Source organism: Sceloporus occidentalis, unplaced genomic scaffold, assembly GCF_023333645.1.
Source record: "Sceloporus occidentalis isolate IW3139 unplaced genomic scaffold, rSceOcc1.0.p SCAF_6, whole genome shotgun sequence".
Lineage (NCBI taxonomy): Eukaryota > Metazoa > Chordata > Lepidosauria > Squamata > Phrynosomatidae > Sceloporus > Sceloporus occidentalis.
Genome location: NW_028316986.1, coordinates 37,022,433 through 37,047,037, shown reverse-complemented (window position 1 = coordinate 37,047,037; position 24,605 = coordinate 37,022,433). Strand labels below are relative to the sequence as shown.

The following is a 24,605-nucleotide window of genomic DNA, read 5'->3' as shown; positions in this document are numbered from 1 at the left end:
GGAGAAGCAACAATCGGTTGAATCACACAGCAGAGCACACTTGGCTTAATTCAAGCCATTGTTCTCCTACTTACCTGGAGGATGGATCATTTTGTTCTTGGACCTGAGGCAGAAGCCCATGATGGGCTCAGGTGGTAGCATGTGCTTGCCTTTCTCTGTTCTATCAGAGGGGTTCAGTAAAAGAAATCAGCAGATGGGGATGAGAGAGTGTTCACATACCAAAGCTTTTGCCACATGATTATGTAATCCATTGACAGAAATAGTATTTGCTTTGAAATCCTGCTACACGTACCCCCCATGGGGTAAGTGCTTACTTTCTATACTAAATTAATCAACAAATAAAAATACAAATTAAAAGGACATGACAACTAAGAAGATAATAAAAAGCAGTACAGGTAGACCCACACATGTCTGGTATTGTGGAGAGCTTATTTGTCATGAAATCAGAACAGTATTGTATTGTCAGTATTATGGGGGAGTTACATCAAGACTGTTAATTATTTTCTGAGCCCCTTATCATTTTCCTACCATTCCCCTTTTCCCTTGTACACCATTGGTATGTGGTTTGTTTGGGTTTTGGTTTTGGTTTGGTTTTTTAGAAGTTTCTTCCTGCTTTATAGTTTGAGGATACACACTGCTAGCATTTTGATGACACTAATGTCCAGCAGCAAACCAGCGGCATGTCGAAATCAGTCAACATTTCTTCGGAGATACAGCTTATGTTTGATTGTGTGTAAATACAGTTAGTTAGTTGGGTTTATCTGACAGTCTGGCAGAAAGAGAGAGAAGCAGGACAAACTGTTTTCAGTAACTGTGCTGTTCATACACCTGATAAGATTGAGAGTGCTTTCGACTGCTGATATGCTTTGAATAAGAAAAGAATAATCACTTCCACTGGCACCAGCTTATCAGGAATGGAGCAAAATGCCAACACTTTTACATTAGCAAAAGTAAATGTTTTAGACATGTCATGCCTTTTTTCCATTTAAATTGAATAGTAAGGGGCTCGTGAGTACGCAGTAATGAAGGGGAGGACTTATTACCGTGACTAAAGTGCAGGTGAATATATTGAGAAAGGAGCCCTTGGCAACAATAACAGCTCTTTTGATAAGTGGAATATATATCTGTTTCAAGCATTCTTCAGAAAACTTCAGCATCTTTATTCTTTTCCATTCTATTAAATGTGTGTCCTAATCATTGTAAGGAGTACTCACTTCATAATCCAACATATTCACCGTTGCCCTTAATATGTAAGATCTTAGATTCATTTGTTATCACTGTGATTTAAAACTAAATCTCCTTATCATTTCGCTATTACCATTTTTAAGGCAACAGAATTATATTCTCATTTTTCATATATTGTGCACAAAAATATTAAAAGAGAAATATATAGACATCTTGTTAAAACAAAATTGCTTGCGTGAACAAGTTTCAAAATGCATAAAGTGTAAAAGGGAGAGACAGCAAAGCCAATGCAAGTGGACAAAAATGCATTCTTAGATTGCATGGAATTCTGGGTTTTCTACAAAATTAATAAAATCACCATATAATTTTAAAGGTCCTTAGTGTAATTAATCCTTTAAACAGTCTGATATTTTGAGGCTGTTCTTACATCATGCTGCAAGGTTGTTCTACTTCTCCTGAAGCATGCAGATAAGTGTGCTGTATTGTATAAATTGTAGTGCAAGCTACAGTAGATTGATTTGGGATTTTTATTGATTACCCTCAGTGAGATCACTGTTACCTATTTCAGTCAATAATCTTTGATTAATCCAGGTATCCTTGTTCTGTACCTTTAACCAAGACAGGGACTTTACAAGCAAAACGCTGACAAGCTGATAAACTGCCTCAACTGTTCTAGTTTCTATAGGCTTTTCAAATGGGAAAATATATATTTCATTGGCAAGTTTATTTTCCCAATTCGAGACCTTCATTTAAAGAAAAGGTCTTCGGTTTAAGGTTTGTGAAATTTTAGCTAAAAACAACGAGCTCCATTTGGGTGTAAAATAATTTAAGTACTAACTTGAGGCAAACCATGCTTTAGAGCTGTTGCTCAGAGGTTTCATTTTTCTATGAAGATGTCAACTGTAAATATAAAAATGCATCACTGAAAATGTAATGGTTTAAAGATTCAAAGTGAAATAAAATTCCCTGCCTGAGGAAAACACTGCAATCAAAATAAAGTAGTCCTAACTCCTCCTGAAAGAGGCATGTTTGGAAGTAGTGCTTGAAGGCAGCAGGACGTACCACTATTGTTTTTCAGCCACTAATAACACACTTGGAGTCAACAATATATTACAAGCCACAAATGCCATAGGATCAGTAAGTTACTGTTGCTGATGAGAAGGATAAATATTTAATATTTAACCATAAATCTTGTCTATTAAACCTATGATGGGCATGTTTTGAATTGTTCCAGCTCTTTGAATATTTCGCAGCATGGAAAGTCACAAAGGACTGTGAATTCACTTCATGTTTGCAAGTCTGAGTGTTAAGCAGCAATCACAATATTGATTTATTTTATTTAGATATGAAAGAGATTAGGGACATGTTAAACCTAATTTTGCTTCTGGAGAACATTTGTTTTTGTGTGTGGGGTGGGGTGGGGTGGGAGTCATACATAGGTTGATGTAAAGATTACAAATGCCATTTTAAAAGACTGAGGTTTTCCCCATTGGTTGCTGGTAAAATCATGGGATGAAAGACTAGGAACTGGTTTATGGCTTGTCAGCTTCTTCCTCTGCTGCAGTGTGATAGGAAGAGGCTGCACAGACACTCTTCTGCCTCTTGTGCAGACAAAAGTGTGGTGAGCTTGTGTCAGAGATGATGATGCATGCTCACCTAATCCCCTGTTGCAGGACAGCTTCAATCTGCAATGTCGTGCAGACCCCAACGGTCACTTGTGAAGTTGGTGCTGAACCACTGCAAAAAAATGGGACCATCTGGAAGTAAGTGAGATAAAACCAGACCCATTTTTGAAGAAACAAGCTTGACAGGCAGCAATGGGACCCGCAACAGAGATGCAACAACAATATGTGGAAGGACTGCATGCTAAACTTAATCTGGGACTTTCCCAGGTGGGAGTTAGAAAGGCTCCTGCGAGAGCCATTGCCAATATGGGCAAAAGGTGAGTTGATATCTAGTGGTAGATCTCTGAGTGATTTGCAGTAGATCAAAAAGAATTTCTGACTCCCATTGTTGCCTTTGCTGTTTTGTAAGAATAGCAACTCTTTAGACCTTCACTCAGTTCAATAGAGAGAGCAAGATCTAGGAGTGATTTTTGTTTGTTTGTTTGAAAAGACTTCTGTACTTGTTTCTAGTGTTACTCACAAATTCAAGGGCTGGGCATGTGTTTAGACAACATGCTAAGGCATTTTATTAGTAAACTTTCATTTTCTTAGTTTTTAGCATACATCTTTCTACCCATGCCACTGTTTTGTATCTGGGCTCTGGTTGCTTGTAAAAAGAAAAAGAAAAAGAAAAAAAGGAGATATTGCAAAGTCTGCACATTCTGGGGTAATTTAATCTCATTGGTGATCGTGACCCAGTGTTCTCTCTAACTTTATATTTTTTGTGTGTCAAAGCATGGGTATAATAGTCTATTTGCCCTTACTGTCCATATTCACTAGCATAGGAAGTCAAAGAATAGGATTTCTCCTTTCATTTGATTTATTTTATTTATTTAATTAGAGCCATGCAGAATGGGCTTTTGGTGAAGGTACCGCAGCACAGAGTATGCTTGTCTGTCTGTCAAGGCGCTGTAGTATAGTAAGCATGAGAAGCTTTCTTTGGCCAAAAAACTGCCTGCAAACACTAGAAATTAAGGAGACTGGAATAGTTAAGATGGGGGTCTAATGAAGCTAAAAGTGCTGGTTTTCGCTGTAATCCCTTATCAGATTTTTTTTCCCCCAGGGACTGCTGTTGAAGTGTGATAGATCTTAATAGAACTTGATATGATTGAGCAGCAGTTTTGTAGTGGTAGTGAATTTAGGCATAGGCTGCAGTTGTATAATATTTACCTGAGAGAATAAAAATTTCTTAATAAATATCCATATAACTGAACTGTTTAAACATGAAGTCTTTATAAACCTCTGACCTGTAGATTTTCTTCCAGTGTGTGCTTCTGTAGATGAAAGATAGCTAGACATTTGGTCCTCTGTGTGTGTTTGGAAATGTATAAGAAGAGTTGTACAGAAAGTTGTGTAGTCATATTGTTCCATATTAGTGTTCTAATAGGCCCTGAAAATTATTCTGATTTTTATGTGTAGCATGCATCTCTCTCTCTCTCTCTCTCTCTCTCTCTCTCTCTCTCTCTCTCTCTCTGAGTGTGTGTGTTGTGTACCTTCAAGTAGTTTCTGATTTATGGCCATCCTAAGGCGAACCTATCATGGGGTTTTCTTGGCAAGCTTTGTTCAGAGGAGGTTTGCCATTGCTCTCCCCTGAGGCTGAGAGCATGTGACTTGCCCAAGGTCACCTAGTGGGTTTCATGGCCAAGCTGGGAATCGAACCCTGATCTCCAGTATTGTAATCCAACACTCAAACCACCATGTCATGCTGGTTCTCATCTATAACAATCCATATTTATATGAGAGTTTGCACTCAGTGTCATTCTTTGTTCTTTCTTCAGACCATCGCAAGCCAAAACAGAATGTATCCACCTGAGCTGTATGAAAATATCCTTACAAAATTTTAGCAGAAATGTTCAGAAGTTACTGACTCTGCTTGACAGGTGAATACTTCCTATTGCAAGTCAGAAAATGTTTACCATTACCGTATGGTGTGCATTTTTCTGCTGGAGTGATTTTTGTTCTAATATAAGGTGGCATTTGTAATGAACGTATTTTAAAAACAAGGGGATTTTAAATTTTTAGGGCAAAATTTCATTTTGCTAAAAAATCTCTAACCTCTGTACATTCCACCTGAATGGGAGGCATGCCACTTTAGATTTAAACAACAACAACAAAACCCCCCGGATCATCTTTTGTTTTGGGTACAGCAAAGTGGCTTTTGTTGATGGTCTAGGTGGAGTTAGTAGAGATTCACTTAAAGCAGCACAAACCATAAACCTTCAGCAGGCTGCTAGCCTGCAGCAGGTGTGAACAACATAAAACAGGATTAACACTGAACCCGAACTGTGTACTAAAAACAGTAGCTTTGCCTTGCTTTTTGAGAACGGTCAAGTAGAAACACACACTCACTGTACACACCCTGTTTACAAAACACTGTGCAATGGGCTATGTAAATGATGCTGCTCAGCTGCTGCAGAGAAGTAAGTAACCTTTCTCTCATACTCTGCTCCTATACCTTCATCTCTTTGCCATGCAAGGATCATGGTTCTGGTTGAATTCTGTGTTTTTATGTTTCTAGTGCTTCAAGAATCATCATCGTTATTGCTTTTATTTTAATTTAAAAATAATATTATTCTCTATTTAGAAAAATGTTCATAATTTATCTGATAGCATGTTATCTTGCTCAAAAAGGAGAGTTGCATGACTCCAGTTTAACTGAAGTTAAGAGAAGATTGGCAGAAGGTAGTATTATACTTAAAAGCAAGTCTACGTGAGTCATGCTGTTAAAAGATAAACTTAAGGGAAGGACATGGAATTGAAATTTAATTATTCCACTAACATAAAATTAAAGCAAGGCTAAAAAGTGACAAAGCCACTTCAGCGTGAATGCACAAACTACGTAGGTATGGGCTAACAGAAAAGTACAAAATATGTAGAATGAATTAATTGTAATACTGGTATGTTTAAAAACCCACAGTGTTAAGGATTTTACTTTGGTGTCTGTCTTTCCTGTATGAATACACAACTTTAAAATATTATTAAAAAGAAAAAAAACTGTATGGAAATTAAGTAAGATTGAGAATTAAATGAAATATATGTGTGTTGGCAGTCACCACCTTCTCCCCTGACTCTCTATTCCCTTAATTTATTCCCATTTAGCTTCTTTGGAGACAAATAAGGAGGCCTCTATTTTTTGCTTTTGTTTATCTAGAATATCAACGTGACAATTTTTGAAACAGCTTCCTTACTCCACAGTGTTAAATTGGTATTTTTATCTGACCTGAGCAATTTTGGACTCTTACATTAATGTATATTTAAGGAAAGAGACTATTTTTCTTTAATAAATATTCTATATAATTTTCTCTTGGCACTTGGATATCTATGCTAGTTCAGTTTTCCCGTCAACCTCAGGCACCTCATCCTCCCACCCTTTCACTTGAGCACCTGAATATGTGAAGACGTTTTGGAAAATGCTTTGCTATCTTGTGTAGCTGCTTGGTAACAAAGCAGCCAGGTTTTCAAAATTGCTGTGCACCCTGCAGCTCCCATTGAGAAAAATAGGGGATGCTGAGTTTCAGCGCCTTTGAAATTCTGACCCCAATTGTGTCAGCTGTGCACTTGGGTGAATTATGGTCTCTAGATTCAATATAGCTAATTTAAGAATACAAATCTTTTCACACCCAGCCGAAATATCCTTTACCTTAAAAAAAAAAAAGCACTGAGGCATAAGAATTGTTCTTCACATACTTCCTCTTACATATATTTTTTTCTTTTGTTCCTCGATGCAGGAGCATGGGTGTGCATACTTCTATATGAAAGTGATAAGTAATCATAGTTCTTTCGCAATAAAAATAATAAGAACAGCAATAATAATAATAATAATAATAATAATATGGCGAGCCTGATGGGGAAGAAAGTTGATTACAATAACCTATTCAATAATTAAGTAAGCAAATGCTGAAATTCTAAACTCATAAATTCCACTGAGCTTGTCTTTTAAGAAAATATGCCAAGAATCAGGCACTGCATATGCAAGTTATTGTCTTTGAAATCAGCTACACATTTACAGGACAACTTCTGCTGTATTAAGATAGCCATGATTTTTTCAATTCATTTGCAGTTTTGATGTAGAAAATCTCTATATTTAATAATGCAGCTTAATTAAAGATTCAAAGAGAGTATTCTCCTATTACACCAAAAGCAGAACCCCAAAAATCAAAGTAAACAGTGCTTAGATTTTTACATGATTGTATCTGATTATGTTCGATCCCCTAGAGATTATGAAAGTGAAAATGTCCATATTTACATACACATAGGGTGTACACATTTTTACTGAATGGCGTAATACATAGATTTTACATAAATGATAAAAATGTGAGAGAAGAAGACATGCAGTCTATCCTTATTTTTCCTTTGTGATTAAAATAAAATTATCAAGGTAGTCTTCTAGAGACGCATACTTCTTAATCAGACTTTTTCTTTTTTTGGTTGGCCAATTGAAAATAGTATATATGAAATTTTGTTAAACTGGTAAGGTGATATCAATCATATCTATTACCATACTGCCTCCCAGTGTAAGACACAGTCACTCAGTTCTGAGCAATGTGTTGAAAGGTTCTGACATTTCTAATTATTTTTCAAAATCAACTGAAAGAGGTTATAAATTGCACCTATTTTCCATCATGGACTGCATGGGCCCATATACGTTTTGTTTTGGTGAAAATATGAACCAAATTCTGTGTATTAGAATATAAATTATATATGTATCTCCCTCCCTCTGTAGGTTTAGTTTGTTTGGATTTTTAGCCAATATGGTGGCAGATTTAGGATGTAATCCCATACATACTTTCCCAGGAAGAAATCTACTTGAACTCAGTGGGGCTTATGTCTTAGTAGACATGAATAGGACTGCACATTTATAAGGATATACAGAAAGAGTATTGTAACTGTCTCTTGATCATATTTATTGATTTGTACAGATAATTCATTTATTTTGAATCTTTTATTATCCCACCCTTGAAGGAAAAAAAGTCCCACAGTGGATTACAAATAATTAATTCAACAACAGTTAACAGTTGATTCAAGTTTACTATATCAAAGATGCAGCACTTCCAACATTGCTACCAAAATACACACCTGATTTTGTAGATGTTTGTTTGTATCTGTAGTCTTTTGTCCTGTGTGTCACATCTTGCTCTTGACAGTATTTTCCATTAATATCACTTGAGAAACATGGAAAGGAAATGGTGTGTGTGTGTGAAAATCCTCAGTGAGAACACAAAGGCAATCTGGGACTACTTTGGATCTATAGATAGTACCTTTATGTAGCAGTTGGGGAAGGGTGAAGCTCCTTCTCAGTCTAAATAACAGCCACATATGATGGATTCTGTGATGTGCAGTGAGTTCTTTGAATAAGATTGAAGTCTAACCTATTTGTCTGTAAAATATCCCATCATATTTTAGGATTAATCCTAGTTTTAAACTGTATAAAAATTTGTCTCTACCATGTAGTATTTAAGAGACACTTCTTTCGTGTATGCGTGCTGAACACCTAGTTTCAACACAAATTTTGTGCAAGAAAACATCAACTTGCATTGTGAACCCTGGATGATCATATAAATGTATTTTAATGTTCCTGTGCATCATCCCTCCCCCCCCACCCAAAATCACTGATACCTTTAACTATCACTGCCTTTCTCCTTCAGAGCCCAGAAAATAATTCCTGAACTCTCTCAGTAGTTCCAGTATTACTGCTCTAGCATTAATGGCAAGCAGTCTTTTAAAGGTTCAGAGCCTTGACGCTCATAAGCGTATAAAAGTTTGCATGCTTATCTGAAGCTTATCCAAACTGCTTAACCTCTCTGGCCTCAAAGTCGGTCTGGAAATCCCATGAGAGCAGACTGTCTCGCGAGATTTTAAATAGAACCTTGTTTGTGCCAGGTCAGAAATACACCAAGAATTTGTAATAGGATTTCAGTGATTTTCTTTCTCTCTCCTCCTCCAGTTTCACAATGGCTTTTTAAAAAAGTGTAATGAATCTGAGTTCACACTTCCTTTTAGTCCTGTTGGCAATTCATGTAAGCTTTAATAGGGTAAAATGCTCTCTCTCTTTGGTTCAGCTCCTGCTGTTCCTATTGCAATCTAAAAATACTTTTCAAAACCTTACAGTGGATAGCCTAGTGACAGTTTTTTCAATTATTTTACTCATCATGAGTCATGCAAAATCATCATCGTCATCATCATCATCATCATCATTGTCATCGTCATTTTCGTCGTCGTCATCAATCTTACCTTTAGCAAACAAAAGAAAATGAGATAACTTTCTGTCTCATAACCATTGAATGAAGTCTAAGGCTGCCCAGTAATAAATCTTACTGAACTTAGTGGGAGAACATTCTCCATATTCTCATGAGTAGATATGAAACTGTTATTAGCAGTTTCAGTAAAGCAGGGGTTTAAAAATGAATGAAGGTCTCTGGCATCTGGATTGTTGGAAGAAAGATGATTTGTGTGGAAGGGACAAAGATAGCACTATTTGTGATAGGGAAGATTGCACCAGGAACAAGACTGTGCCAGGAAAAACACCCCCATGCAGCCTGGTTCCCCCTATTTTTCAGCCCCTGAGCACTATCGTTGTTGTTTTTTTAAAGGGTAATTTCCCTTTCCCCAAACCCAGGCAAAATTGTGAACACTCAAAAAGCAACTACTTGGCCCCTACTACTCAAAGACCACTATGTACTTGGAAAAACCATAAGCTTAAAATCAGCCAGAACAACACTGGAAGTGACATACTGGCAGGATGGATGTGCTAGTGTGGCCTGAGGACTGGAGGGATGAAAAAATGGCATCTTGCCCCTCCTGCTTGCCTTCCCTGGTCTATATGGTCAGTTTCAGTATATAGAAAGGTGTCCCTATCAATCATTTCCCATTATATAAGGAAATAATATTTGTCATTTGATCTGTTTGTTCCACTATATTTTAAGATTCCAAATTTGTACTATGATAATGTTTTATTTTATTTTATTTACTTTTTTTATATACTGCTTCTCTCCCAGGCTGAGATCTAAGGAGGCTTCAACATTTCATAGTTTTTTTGTGGGGTTTTCGGACTATGTGGCCATGTTCTAGAACAGTTTCTTCCTGATGTTTCGCCAGCATCTATGGCTGACATGTTCAGAGAAGAGGCTGACGAAACGTCAGGAAAAAACTCTTCTAGAACATGGCCACATAGCTCGAAAACCCCACAAAAAACTATGGATGCCAGCCATGAAAGCCTTCGACTCCACACTACAAAATTTCCTTTGTATTTAAATTTTCCTTTGTATGTTCCTCGATTCTGGAAGTCAGGCCAAAACCATTGCACCTAAAACTTTTCTTGAAGCGAGTGGAGATATAGGGGTTTGCATGTAACAAGAGATATAGCTTCAGGCAGAAACCCAGAACAGTTCCTGTAGTGATCAGTTGACACCACAGAATGAAGAATGGTTTGCAAATGGAGAAATGTATTTCAGAATGGGAAATCAGAAAGCTATTGCTGTAAAAGCATCAGATGCAAGCAAAGCATCAGATGCTTCAGTGTCTCTATTCTGTGAAGGTCTCTTATTTATCTCCCTAGTCTATCTGACCTATGTTTCTAAATGGTAAGCCTATAAAAGTATATGAGATGGGTGGGACTTTCTTTGAGAAGATTGTGAGATGAGGGAAAAAATTAAAATAATGGAATTGTTTGGTTAGAAAATGCCAATGAGCAGCTGGCCATTTATTTAACAGACTCCCATGGTTTTGTACACAGATTCTCTCTCCTCCCCTTCCCCCTTTCTTGCATACCACTTTCTGCTACACTGATGATAATGTACCTGGAAGGAAAAAGCAGCCCAAGCCAAGGCAGCCAGCGTCAGACAGGGCAGTCTGCCATCTGTCCCACCTGCTGCATTCATGTGTCCATCTGGTTACTGCAATTGCTCATTGCAAGCTTCAACAGAAGAATGTTCAGCTTGAAAAGGAGGCACTATGAATTATTTAGGTACCTCTAGTGTAAATAAAGAAAGAGAAATAGAAGGGGGGGTTATAGGGGGAGGGTTAAGGAAAGCAGTGAGCCTCTTTCACTCCTGGGTGCTTTGGAATGTGTTAATGCATGAGAGCATTTGATTTGCATATAGATTTAGATGTATAGATGATTGTGAAGATTACAAGCCAATGAGTTTTATCTAGATTTAGATATATAGTCTATTTTCAGGAGAAGAATCTTTTGGGACTTTTAGCTTTAAGTGTAGCTGATGAAATCTAATGCTTAGAGACATTAATTTAGCAGAAATAAAATATTTCCCTTTGAAAGAGCTGTGGATGCCCTTTGTTAACCAAGAGTTTATAAGTACTGAAGCTTTAGGCAGCATGTACTGTTTTGAGACAATCATGGCTATATTCATTGTATTTCATTACATTATCTGATGCAAACAATTTTATTTTTAATTTCCATCTTCTCCTTACAATGGGTGTCTAACCTACAAACATAACATTGCCTTATTGTATGCCTTCAAGTCATTTCTAACCTATCACAACCCTAAGACAAAACTATCACAAGGTTTTCTTGGCAAGATTTGTTCGGGGGGGGGGGAGGGGGGAATTGGTTGGTTTTGCCTTCCTCTGAGGCTGAGAAAGTGTGACTTGCACCAGGTCATTCACTGTATTTTGATGGCTGAGTGGGCTTTTGAAACTTGGTCTCCACAGTCATAGTCCAGTGCTCTAACCACTATACCCTGCTGGCTCTTCACCTAGATACACTTAAATATATATGTACTGAGTTCATTTGTGTTATGTTTTCCATTTTATTAGATTGTGCTCTGGTTTTATTTCTCTCGTTAAAGAGGTTTGTTCAATAAGTTTCTACAGAAACTTGTTAAGTGGGGAAAATAAAATTGAAGCATACTTATAGGGCATTTTCATGGGATGAATGGTGAGTTTTTATTCTTATTATGTTTTTAATCATTTAACTACTTGAAATTAATGATGTTTTATTAGGATATCTTATTCATTTGGTTTAAAACTTTACTGTCATCATTTTTTTTTAATCTTTACTTTGTTTTCATCAAAGTTGTGAACAGCTTTTGGTCTCATGCCAGGAGATAGGTGGGATGTTTTATTTATTTATTTATTTATTTATGGTTTATATTTAAAGAAAATAAATAATATGCTGCAACATGTGAAATGGGTGAACTTAATGAACTAAAGTACTAAAGAGAGACGTCTCATGGGTAGATTTGGTAAATCAGTACTGAGATAGTTCCATTCCTTTAATAGGTCAACTGTAGGTGCAACTAAGAATTGAATTTTTGCCAGTATGTTTTTTTAAAAGAAAATTCAATAGGATATATTAGGTGATTTTAAGTCATTACTATTACTCCTGTATTTTTTTAAAAAAGTTGTACCAATACCTATTGTGTATCATTAGCATATTAGCTTTATCTATGATGTTTTGAAAAATATGACTCTTCATTTTTTAATAGACATGAAACTTTTATTTTAATGCAATTTTTATCATACAGAAAATGAAGAGAGCCCAGGTGTCAAATTTCCATGGGGGACGCATTTTCAATTTCTCAGCAGTCTCCATCCTATTCTAATTTTATTTGAGATCTTTTCAGCCTGGCTTAACTGCAGAGCTTTCATAAGATGCTTCTTTGGAGGAAAAATGTACAGGGTTGGGGGGGGGGAGGTTATTTTTTTGCCTAGTTTCAGATTTGTGGAGACTCAGAATCTTGATATTCCAGCTGCCTAGTTCCTTCTTGCAGATGTGAATGAAATTCAGCTGAAGTCTTCAAAAGGATTTGAGTGGATTGGATTCTTTAAGGTTAGTCCCATGTCAAAGCTATTAAGTCCAATTCTTATGTGAAACCCTTTTTAAACATGTTTTTAAGCCAATGAGACTTCAGATACTATTACAACAGCATCAGGTACTTCCAATAAAACATTTATGTTAATATAGCATTCTGTTGGTGTGTTAGACAAACTAATAATCAACTTGTATTATTTCAAATTAGATTTTACATTCTATTCATTCTGTGCTATGTGTATTTAAAACAGTTTAAAAATATTAAACTATAGTTATCCAGAAGTGTTTTTATGGCTGCATTCACACTGCTGAAATAATCCAGACTGACACCACTTTAATCACCATGGTTTAGTGCTATAGAATTCTGGAAACTGTAGTGTGTTGTGGTACCGAAGCTTTCTGGCAGACCAGGCTAAATGTCTACACAAAACTACTGTTCCCAGAATTCCATACCATTGAGTCATGGCAGTTAAAAGTTGTGTCAACCTGGATTATTTCTACAGTGCGGATGCAGCCTATGTGGCAAAAATGAAACTTCATCCTTTAGCTAACAGTTACATTGTAAAGTATTTAGTCTGCACCCAGTTATTTTCATTTCATTAATATCCAATTATGTGGTTTTGGCCGGGATGCCACTGGTGTCACTGTAGCATCCTAGAAGTCACTTAAAAAATAATATGTGGCACAGATATGCGATTGGCATGGTGAGGATGGACACATTGTAGGAAAACCCAAACACTTATTCTAAAGGCACTGAAAGTTTACAAGTAAATTCATTTATAATTAAAGGGACAAAGTTGCAAAGAACTTGCAGTTAAGATATATGAAGTCTAGTGTGGAAAAGTGTTCTGAGGCTGAAAACCGCAATTGAAGCAACTGGCAGTGGCCAGGAGTGCATGGTACCAACATCAGTTGATACGCCAACTGCATCCCTACCTGGACCGAAAGGACCTTGAAACAGTAATACATGCACTGGTAACCTCTCGTTTAGATTTCTGTAATGCACTCTACATGGGGCTACCTTTGTACCAAGTTCAGAAGCTTAAATTGATCCAGAACGCAGCAGCCAAATTGGTCACAGGAACATCTAGATCAGACCATATCACACCAGTGCTAAGATCTTTACACTGGCTACCAATTAGCTTCCGGGTGCAATACAAAGTGTTGGTTATTACCTTTAAAGCCCTACATGGCTTGGGCCCGAGTTAATTGAGGGAACACCTCTCCCTACACAATCCGCCCCACACTATTAGAACATCAGGGAAGAATCTACTTGATTATCCAAAAACAAGATTAATAACAACTTCCCACAAAGCATTTACCACTGTGGCCCCCAAATTGTGGAACAACTTACCGGAAGAGATCCGTCTTATCACCACCATGGAAGCTTTCAAGGGAGCACTCAAGACGGATCTCTTCCAGCGGGCCTACCCACCCGACCTACTATAACCAACCCAGAAAGAACCCCACCCCGACTGTAATAAGATGGAAATAGATGACAATCTAGTCTTTTTAGTAATTGTAATAATACTGTGATTTTATTGGATATATTGTAATATGTGTGTTTTTATCTTATGCTATGATCCTGCCTCAAGCTGCAGGGAGAGGCGGGAAATATAAATAAAGAATTTATTGTATTAATATTTTATTCTTTTAAAATAAGGTAACTAGAATGAGGACTGCTCCATACCAAGCAGTACCATATGAAAATTGCTTAAGACTATTTCCATATGATGGCAGCTACACGCAGTAAACCACTTTGTATTTGCTAGCTGAGTCACCCTTAGCCTCAGTCCCCTGTAAAATACAAGAAGATCTCTGATGGATCAGACCAAAGGCCTTTCTAAACCTTCATTCTGTTTATGTAGTAGACAGACTGATGTGTATCAAAAGCCCACAGCAGAGCATGAATGCAATAGCATCCTTTCCAGCCAATGTTATAGGTGCAGCAACCCCAGTGTAACTGGTAATTCATAGTACAGTTGGCCCTCTGTATCCATGGATTCCTTATCCAAGGATTCAACCATGCATGGCTTGAAAATATTAAACAATACATATAAATTCCAAAAAGCAAACCTTGATTTTGCCATTTTATATAAAGAACACTATTTTACTACATCATTTTATTTAATGGGACTTTGGTATCCACAGACATTGGTATCCATTGGGTGGTGGTGGTGGTGGTCCTGGAACCAAACCGCAGTGGATAACAAGGGCCCCCATGTGTCACTAATAAAGAGAGGTCCCTACCTCAAGGAATTTACAATCTCAAATTTTACAATGTCAGCAGAGAAGGAGACAAGGAGACATGCACTTAACATGTACCAAGAACTTGTTGATGCTGGAGATAAAAAGCAAGAATTAGGATATAGGGACTTTCTGAAAGCGGGCTATAAAATCTAACTCAGAAATGAATTGGTACACATTTCACTGTTCCTTAAAAATGTACATATTCTATCATTGGGGGTAAGACACTTGGTCCCCTCCATTTATTTTGGATTAAATCTCTCAGACATTTTGCTAATGGGATTCCCAGCTGCAGGGATCCCAGTCAATAAGACTATTATAAACATAATGCATGCTAGAATGGTGATGACATTTTTTTTGTTTACTTAGGCTTCCTCTAACAAGTTATTAGCTAAATTCAGTCACTTAGAATTATATTAAAAGCTAGCTTTTAATTTTGATGCCTGATAGCATTCATATAATGATTCATGTCATTCTTTATTAATTATATGGGTAAATAGATCTGTGCCACTACAATAATAGACAGTATGAGCCATTATCACTGTTCCTCCCAAGGTTATAAAGAGCATGTATCAACCTTTCCATCCCATTTTTAGTATTGGGAGAGACAAAGGAGGATAACATTGATTGGAGTTGAGGAGATGAGTAAAGAAGGCTGTCATGATATCTGCTATAGATTTCATTTTGTAAGATGCTTCAAGGTATTTTGATAAGAAGATTGTTACAGTTAGCGTCTTGTAACAGAGTATTTCCTGAGATGCAAGACTTACATCTGTATTGTTGCAAGGCACAGCTTCAAAAAGAAAGTGTTCTGTGTTACCATTTCTTTAAAATACAGTAATTTGTTCATCAGAGCTCAAATATTCCAAGACTATTGCATTCTAATAAGAAACTTGTACATAACTGCATCAACATTCACTATGCCCAAACAATAACTTACTTAGCAAATTAAGGACAGGTTGGCTTTATAAAGAGGCAATTTGGCTTTCTCGGCTTGCTTTTCTTGCTTAGCTGTTTTTGAATGAAAATTCAAAGGGAGCGACCAAATGATTGTATTACCTCAAATGACACATTTGTTCCAGAACTCCAGCAGGAAATGAGTCATATTAAAAATTAGTTTGGGAGAGCTTGAATAGGGTCCACTTTTCTCCCTTCTGCATATTGCGATTCTAACGCTGCCAATCCTTTACTTTTTCTAATTGCCAAATTCATTTTCAAAAATTAGTAAGGGACATGGGGAAAGATTGAGGAAATGGAGCTGGTTTGTCCAGCTGTGAGATCAATTGCAATGCATTATTGTGAGGTGACTGCTGAGAGCACAAGAAAATATTCATGTCCATAAACATGGCAATCTGTGTTTTTTGTTAATAAACAATCTAATATGAAAGAAGCAGGGAACAGTTTGAGAAAGTGGAACTTTTTGAGAATGTAGTTCCTGCTTGTTTGGAGTAATGTAGGGGGCTGTGCAGAATCATAGAGGTGGAAAAGACCACAAGGGCCATCCAGTCCAACCCCCTTCCATGCAGGAACTCTCAGTCAAAGCATCCCTGACAGATGGCCATCCAGCCTCTGTTTAAAGACCTCCAAGGAGGGAGACTCCACCACTCTCTGAGGAAGTGTGTTCCACTGTCGAACAGTCCAGTGTGTGGGAAAAATTGAATTATGTTTTATGAAGGGCCAAGAAATTTTGTCCCAATGCTTGATGTGGGAGTAAAAGAACTATCTGCATCATTACCACCTTTTCTTCCACTTGCCTCCTTTCCTATCACTGCCAGTGCTACCACTCTCTCTCTGCCAAACCTTGCTTTGTCTCAATCTTCTCCAGCTTTTTTTCTTGCAGTAATAGTGACACCACTGTCTTTACCTGCCCAGTGCAAGGCAAGGAGAAGAAGAGAGATTTGGAAGTGCAACTGCAACTCCAAGGGAGGCAAACAGAGCAGAGGAGCAAAGTGAAGTCAGCGGGAAGGGAGGAGAAGTAGGATAGGACAGGCAACAAGTGGATGGAAGGGGAGGGATATGTGGCAACACAACATGAAGGGGAAGGAAGTGTAGGAGATGTAGTTATTGGAAGCAGCAAAGGAAGGAGGGATTGTAAAGAGGTGAGGTGAATCAATGCAGGGGAAAGGCAAAGGACAGTAGGAGGTGTAGTGGGAGGGTGCAAGATGGGTAAGGTGATGGAGAGGAAGGAATAGTGGCACAAAATTAGGCAAGAGAGAAGGGACATTACCACTACAAAAAGCTACACATCCACTTTGTATAGTTCCTGTCTTGCTACTAATCCCTACAGCAGCCCTGCAAAGTAGATTTGCTCAGAGATAATTGATGCCAAAAGTCATGTGGTAAATTCCACAATAAAGCAGAAAGTTAACCTGGGTCTCTCTCTATTCTATATCTAGGATTTTCTCACAGAAGAGTAATTATAAAAAAATAGTACTGAGTAGGACCAAAGACTGCACTGTAAATCTGTTTCAGATGAGTTCCTTAAAATAAGTGTCTAATTGACAGAATGAGCTGCCTGTCCTCTTTTTAAAGTATTATATATATATTGTCAGATATCTTGAAATGTATGGATTTGTAATAGAACTTCTTGTTACTATAAATTTTACTGAGCATATAATGTACAGTAGTGAAGGAAACTTTATTTTTAAAATAAAAATAATTTCTTGCTAAATTAAAGTGAATTTTAAAATCAGAAAATCCTCCATGTTGTTCTCTCTGTATATGATAGCCTGGTTTGTACAATCTTGTCTTGGGTCCAAAACACACTGCAGAAATAATCCATGTTCATGGTTTCCTGTTTTTAATTCTGGGTCACATGAAGGGACAAAACGCTCATTCCAATCTCAGTTTAGTAAACTGAGATCCAAAACACACTGCAGAAATAATCCAGTTTAAGACCACTTAGCACTGGCTCAGTGTTAAGGAATCCTGGGTACTGGAGTTTATTCTGGCACCAGAGCTCTCTGACAGAGAAGGTTAAATGTCTCACAAAACTACAGTTGCCAGAATTTCCCGGCATTGAGCCAGAACAGTTAAAGCAGTCTCAAACTGGATTATTTCTGCAGTGTCTTTTGGACCTCAATTTACTAAACTGAGATTAGAATGAGCGTTTTGTCCCTCCATGTGACTCAGAATTAAAACCAGGAAACCATGAACAATTTCAATTCATTAAAAAGGAAAGAACAGTGGATCTGTGTGTGAAGGGGAAAGTCTCATTTATATCTCAGTTTATTAAGTCAATGCATGATCACCTGAATGTGATAAGTATTTTCCCTATATAAAGCTGAGGGGGAATGGGAGGAAATAAGCCAACAGAGGGTCCAAGTGTTAGGGGTAAGTCACTCATGTTTGCATCACTGCCTCTAAAGAGGCAACGGATGGGTGTAAACTCATCTGCACTTGTCAGAATACTCTGGGCTTCCTCCTGAGTAATCTGTCCCCATGGTCCCCTTGACTTTGTCCCCTTAGCATGCTCTCTTCACTCGGTGACGGGGGTGGTTACCTTCCAGTGTTATCCCTGTTCATTGCCCGGCAAGGTCAGAATGAGGCACCCAGCTATATTGTTAATACTGGGAGCCTCATTTTGACCTCAGAGTGACCCATGTCCACATAGTGGTACCAGGCAATGAATGGGAACTGTGGGTGAAAAGGCAGCCACCATCATTGCTCTAAAGTTGCCAAAAACCCACGGCAAAATGTGAGGGTTAAAGGGAGAAAGCCCCGAATCAGGTATGAGCATCATGAAGACTGTCTGAACTCAAATCAGGGTTTTGGACCTGCACGGTGTAAGCAGGATGCAGCAAGCCCAGATCTGAACATGGGTGAAACATCCACATTAAAAATTCATTTGAGAGAGCTTGAATAAGGCCCATTTTCCTCTCTTCTGCATATACAAGGCTTGCATATACAAGGCCATGTATGTGTAAATATTTCTAAAACTAAACCTTCTCCTTTCCCAAATGGCATTAAAAGAATACATTTATTACATTTTAGCACAGACTGAGTGGGAGAATTGTTATTCAGTTAAACAACTTACTTGTAAGTCTGGCAGAGCAGCATTTAGAAATGGAAGTTTCAAAGGATTGTCAAAGCCAAGCATTTCTAACAATAAAGGAAACCTGAAATTACATTCTGACTACAAGTTGATTTCACTTTAGTATTCAGAGGTAGATTTTGTTTTGGTGTGTCAATTTAAAATTTGGAGCTTTTGTTTTGAATAGAATAGGGTTGCACTCTGCAAGGGATGCTCTGCCTGTCATAAGGTTTGAGAGTGTAACAAGGGAAACAGCATTAGCAAAGGCACTGTGTGCTGCTCATTTTATAGTATTACCTGTCCATCTGTCCACTGGAATGAACCACTTATCATGCTTCTAGGTTTTTCTCTTTCAACTTTAAGAATTATGAAAGGAAAATTCCAATTTTTCCTGTCCCTTTGTGACAGGTAGAGTGAAGATTGTGGCCATTTGGATTAAAAACATATCCATCACCACCAGCCGACAGGTTATTATTATGTCTCCTTTGAATATATGAATTTCATCCGCTATGTATTGGAAGTCTAAGAATGCCAACTTTTTATATAAATAATTATCTCAGCAGTGATGTACTGCATACTGTTGCCATATTTTTTCACTTTTACAGCATTCTTGGCCTTATCACCTATAACATAAATCTTAAGCTTTCCTATTTAATAAAAACCTTTAGACTAGCAATCCTTCTATAATGCAGCGCCAACCAATCACACATCATCATCTGGCTATCATTTATTTGTTTTCCTCTGACAGATGTTTTAGAAGATATCCCAGTTTAGGTCTGACGGCATGTTTGATACAGCCAGGCAGTGGAATAATAGGTAGACAATATTTATGGTCTAATTCTAAATTTGATGGTGTATCCCTCAGCAAAGCACTTTCCAAACTGGGTGCTGGAGGGAATAAAGTTAGTAGAGTTTCTTAATTCTATTATCTGCATTTTCTGGGTATATGTGAAGTATAAGTTAACTTCAGTCATTATTGTGTATGTTTAGGTCAAAAGCTATCAGGACATTTCTTTGGAGAAGGAAAACTGAAATGAATGGGCAGTCCCTATAGTACTACCCATTTATTTCAATGAATGCATTTTCTAGTGGGGTGTGCCCTGAGATTTTACAAAAGGCTAGTCTGCAGTGGTAGAAAATTTTGTGCCTACTAACAATCTCACTCAAAATTATACTCCAGTCTCAATTTCTGACATTTCAGGAGCATTCATTTTCTTTCCCCTTTAAAGATCTGGAAACATTCAGGTATAGTATTTTATTCTTAAACTGAAATCAATGGGATTTGCTAGCAATTTACTGAATCCAGCAAGCGTATGCCAGCCTAGTTAATGTCCCAGATGCACTATATAGTTCTGATTTTTTTCCCCCTACTCAAAAACCTCCTTATAAAATCCAGTTGGCTTCAGGAAAGATTTTGGCTATGCCAGGAAATGAAAAAGTTCTAACATTAAATAGCCATATTAGATGACTGCTGATTTTTGTAGTACACAGGTGTACACATTTATATAACATTTTTATCTAACATGAGTATGTATAAATATGTAGTAAGCTGTCTTGTAAGAATGATGATGATGATGATGATGATGATGATGATGATGATGGGCATAATAACTCATTGGAAAATACAGTGATGCTTGGTAAAGGCAGTGGGGAAAAAGGGAAGATCACTTTATAGGTGGATAGACTCACAGAAGCCACAGCCCTGAGTTTGCAAGACCCAGGCAGGGCCTGTTTATGACCAGAGCTCTTGGAGGTCTCTCATTCTTAGGGTTACTGTAATCTGAAGCTGACGTGATGGCACACAACAGCAGCAACAACAACAACATGTGTTTATCAATATATAATCTTCCTGAGAAAATTCTCAATTAATATAAAGGAAGTACTGTGTCTGAGTGGATAATGCTAAAGTATAATACCACATTCAGACAGTATGCAAACCTCTGATATTACTTCATTTTTAAAAGAAAAAAGAAATATGTGTGTGTGTGTTTATTTTAACAATAAAGAGAAATCTTGAGACTCTCCCAAGATACTTATCATATGAATTCACTTGCTCCATTCATAAAGATACTGACAAAGTGAAAGCCATTTATGCTTGCTGACCTTTGCTCCATGAATCCAAAGGCAAAGCTCTAGTACAGCACAGCCAATGGCATAAGTAACTTTGAAATACACATAGTAATATGTGATCAGTGTGTAACTGTGAAAAGCAAAAGGTTTTATGATATTCTTGGGCTCCATCAGGGTTCCTGCTAAAATGCAAGGAAGGATGAAAGCTTCTGATTTACATATATACTTCTTATAGTTTTTAAAGATGTACATTGGCTTGTGCAAAACATAGCCTTAAGAACAAGTGCAGCTGCTTTATCACTTCATTTATCTAACAAGTCTAAGAATCTACAGAAATAGCTGGATATTTAGAATCATAGAATCATAGAGTTGGAAGAGACTGCAAGGGCCATCCAGTCCAACCCCCTGCCATGCAGGAAATCTAAATCAAAGCATCCCTGACAGATGGCCATCCAGCCTCTGTTTAAAGACTTCTAAGGAAGGAGACTCCATTACACTCCGAGGAAGGAGTGTGTTCCACTGTCGAACAGCCCTTACTGTCAGGAAGTTCTTCCTAATGTTGAAGTGGAATCTCTTTTCCTGGAGCTTGCATCCATTGCTCTGGATCCTAGTCTCTGGAGCAGCAGAAAACAAGCTTGCTCCCTCCTCAATATGGCATCCCTTCAAGTATTTAAACAGGGCTATCCTAACCTTCTCTCCTCCAGGCTAAACATCCCCAGCTCCCTAAGTTGTTCCTCATAGGGCATGGTTTCCAGACCCTTCACCATTTTAGTCACCCTCCTTTGGACACGCTCCAGTTTTTCAACATCCTTTTTGAATTGTGGTGCCCAGAACTGGACACAGTTTTCCAGGTGGGGCCTGACCAGAGCAGAATAGAGTGGCACTATTACTTCCCTTCATCTAGACACTATACTTTTATTGATGCAGCCTAAAATCGCATTGGCCTTATTAGCTGCCACATCGCACTGTTGACTCATGTTCAATTTGTGGCCTACTTGGACTCCCAGATCCCTTTCACACATAGTTTCAGATAAGTGGTAATCCTAATTGTTTATTTTTGGACACTATAAAATATGTACCCAAGACCCAGCATGGTGTAGTGGTTTGAGTTTTGGACAACTCTGGATACCAGAGTTTGAATCTCCTCTCAGCCATGGAAACCTAATGAGTGACCTTGGGCAAGTCACACTCTCTCAGACTCAGAGGAAGGCAAAAGCAAACCCCTTCCGAAAAAATATTGCCAAGAAAACCCTGTGATAGGCTCTCCTTTGTTGTTGTTGTGTCCCTTCAAGTCCTTTCTAACTTACACTGACCCTAAGGCAACCCTATCATGGGGTTTTCTAAGCAAGTTTCCTCAGAAGGGGTTTGCCATTGCCATTCTCTGAGGCTGAGAGAGTGTGACTTGTCCAAAATCATCCAGTGGGTTTACATGGCTGAGCTGGGATTCGAACCCTGATCTCCAGAGTCCTAGACCAACACTCAGACCACTATAACATGTTGGCACTTCATATCTTTGTAATATCACTGTGTTGCTGCTGCATTGTTTGTGGTCTTGAACAATCATGTTCATGCAGCAATGTAGCAATTAAGAATTATGCTTTGTGTTTTTCTCCAGGGTTAGCCAAGAACCAGCTTTTCTAACAGTAGTGAACTAGATGCCTTGAAGAAGCCTCTGCAAAGCATGTGCAAGTCATCAATATCTGAGCTCATAAGAAAGTTTAGGGAACTGCTATTCCCCTCTCTCCAGTTTTCTTATGTCACAGTTCAAGTGCCACCATGTCTTAAGACAGGGTTGTTGTATTCCAATCTCCAAATCTGTGGAGCCAAATGTAAATATTATGCAAATCTGTATAATATGCAAGTTAAGTGTATCAATTGTTGAACTGTTTTTCTACCACTGTGTTTCAACTTTGATAACATTTGTATCAAGGTGGTGATCTGAGAGAACTGGTACAATGTAATAGTTAAGAGTGCTTTACCTGGAATAGAGAGACTCAAGCTCAAGGACAGAAAGCTTACAGTGTGACTTGGGCCAGTGCTAGTTTGTGGACATAAATGTGGAGATTAAAACAATGTATAACAACCATCTACATTATCAGTGCCAGTCACTGCTTTCCAGTCAGATATTATTCTTAGTGCAGAAATAATGGAGGTGATAATAATATTTTTGTTATGAACATAGGTTGCTCACAGCATCATTTTAGGTTTCTTTTTATCATTAAGGTTTTCTGATTTGTTTGATTTTCTTATGCCAAAAACATAAATGTTCATGAAAATACCACAAAAAGCCATTCAAGGGACACACTGTCACCTTATTCACAGGGAAAAGTGCAGAGTAACATGAGAGCAAATACTGGGAATTGCTGACCCACTCATTAAATAACGAGACCAGACACAGAGAACTGGGTTATAAAATGGACAACTTTATTAAAATTCAACCTAATTAACTTTATTTCTTGAGAACTGCAAGCCCAGGGGGAGAGCCTTCTGCAGGAACAGCTGGCGCATGGTCTGCTCCAAGACCAATTCCCTAGCTTCCAAAAGGGCGAAAACACCTTCACCCTTTAGGAGGGTGCCGAGGTGCTCACTGAACCAACTATCCCCCCCCCCCACCTATGCCTGAGGCCTATTTATGGCCACACTCTAAGCCAGTCGTCCAATTCCCCATCCAACAGTGTAGGGTAAGCAAAAAAACCCTTGGGAAAACAAGGGCAAAAATTCCTACCCGGCCCCGAAGCAACCAGAATGAATCGTACACTGCATGAATCGTCGAGGTGGGAGGGTGGGCCAACTCTTTGAAACTGACAGGGAGGCCAAGGGCAGGAGAGCCTTAAATAGGCTTAGCCCCGCCCCCTCCCTGTCTAACGGCCTGCGAAAGCACGCCGTTTTGTTTGAAACAACTGGTCTCTCCAATGAGAGGCCAGCAAAACTTTCTCGTTGAGCCAATGGGCTCCGAGAAGCATTGCATGGGAAAAGAAAGTGTATTGTCTTTTAGAAACAGATTAAATCAATAGTTAATCTGAAAGTATTTTATTTTTCTACTCAATTTTTCTTCATAGTGAATAATAATAACAATAATAATTTACCACTACTAGTAGCAATACTACTACTACTACCACCACCACCACCACCACTTGTCTGGGACTCAGGACTGCTTACAAAATAGCTAAAACAGATGTGGCTAAAAAATTCATGTCATGCAAAAGTGGAAAATACAATTAAATTATTAATGGAGTTAAAGGTAGTTGAAACATGGCTGTCCCTGGAAGTATTCTGGCCAGTGCAGACAGGACCTCTGTTATGTATTACATTATGATGGTGATGTGGATTGATTCCTAAGAAATACAAATATAAAAATTGCCTGTGCACATTTACTTAGGTGTAAGACCTACTAAACTTTGGATAAATATTTCCAAGGGCTATACCATATATCCTGCATGGTACAGGTACTTTACTCTGTTCCCTTTGCCATTTATTCTTTCCTTTATGTGGACTTCATTGCTTCATTTTTGCGTTGTTTTCATTTAGTACTGCAAAAACAGACATAAATTCTCTTCCTATCAGCATAGGCTCCCCCACCCCCAAATGGCAGTGTTTAGCTGTGGAATTGGATAGGGTCACACTACAATTTAAATCC

The 24,605-nt window shown here is 38.0% G+C and overlaps 1 protein-coding gene across 8 annotated transcripts in view; it reads left to right on the top strand.

Annotated features, from left to right (window-relative positions):
- Window positions 1–24,605, top strand: part of LOC149310619 (estrogen-related receptor gamma) — a 575,297-nt gene that overhangs the window by 349,211 nt on the left and 201,481 nt on the right. The gene's annotated exons all lie outside the window — the stretch shown is intronic.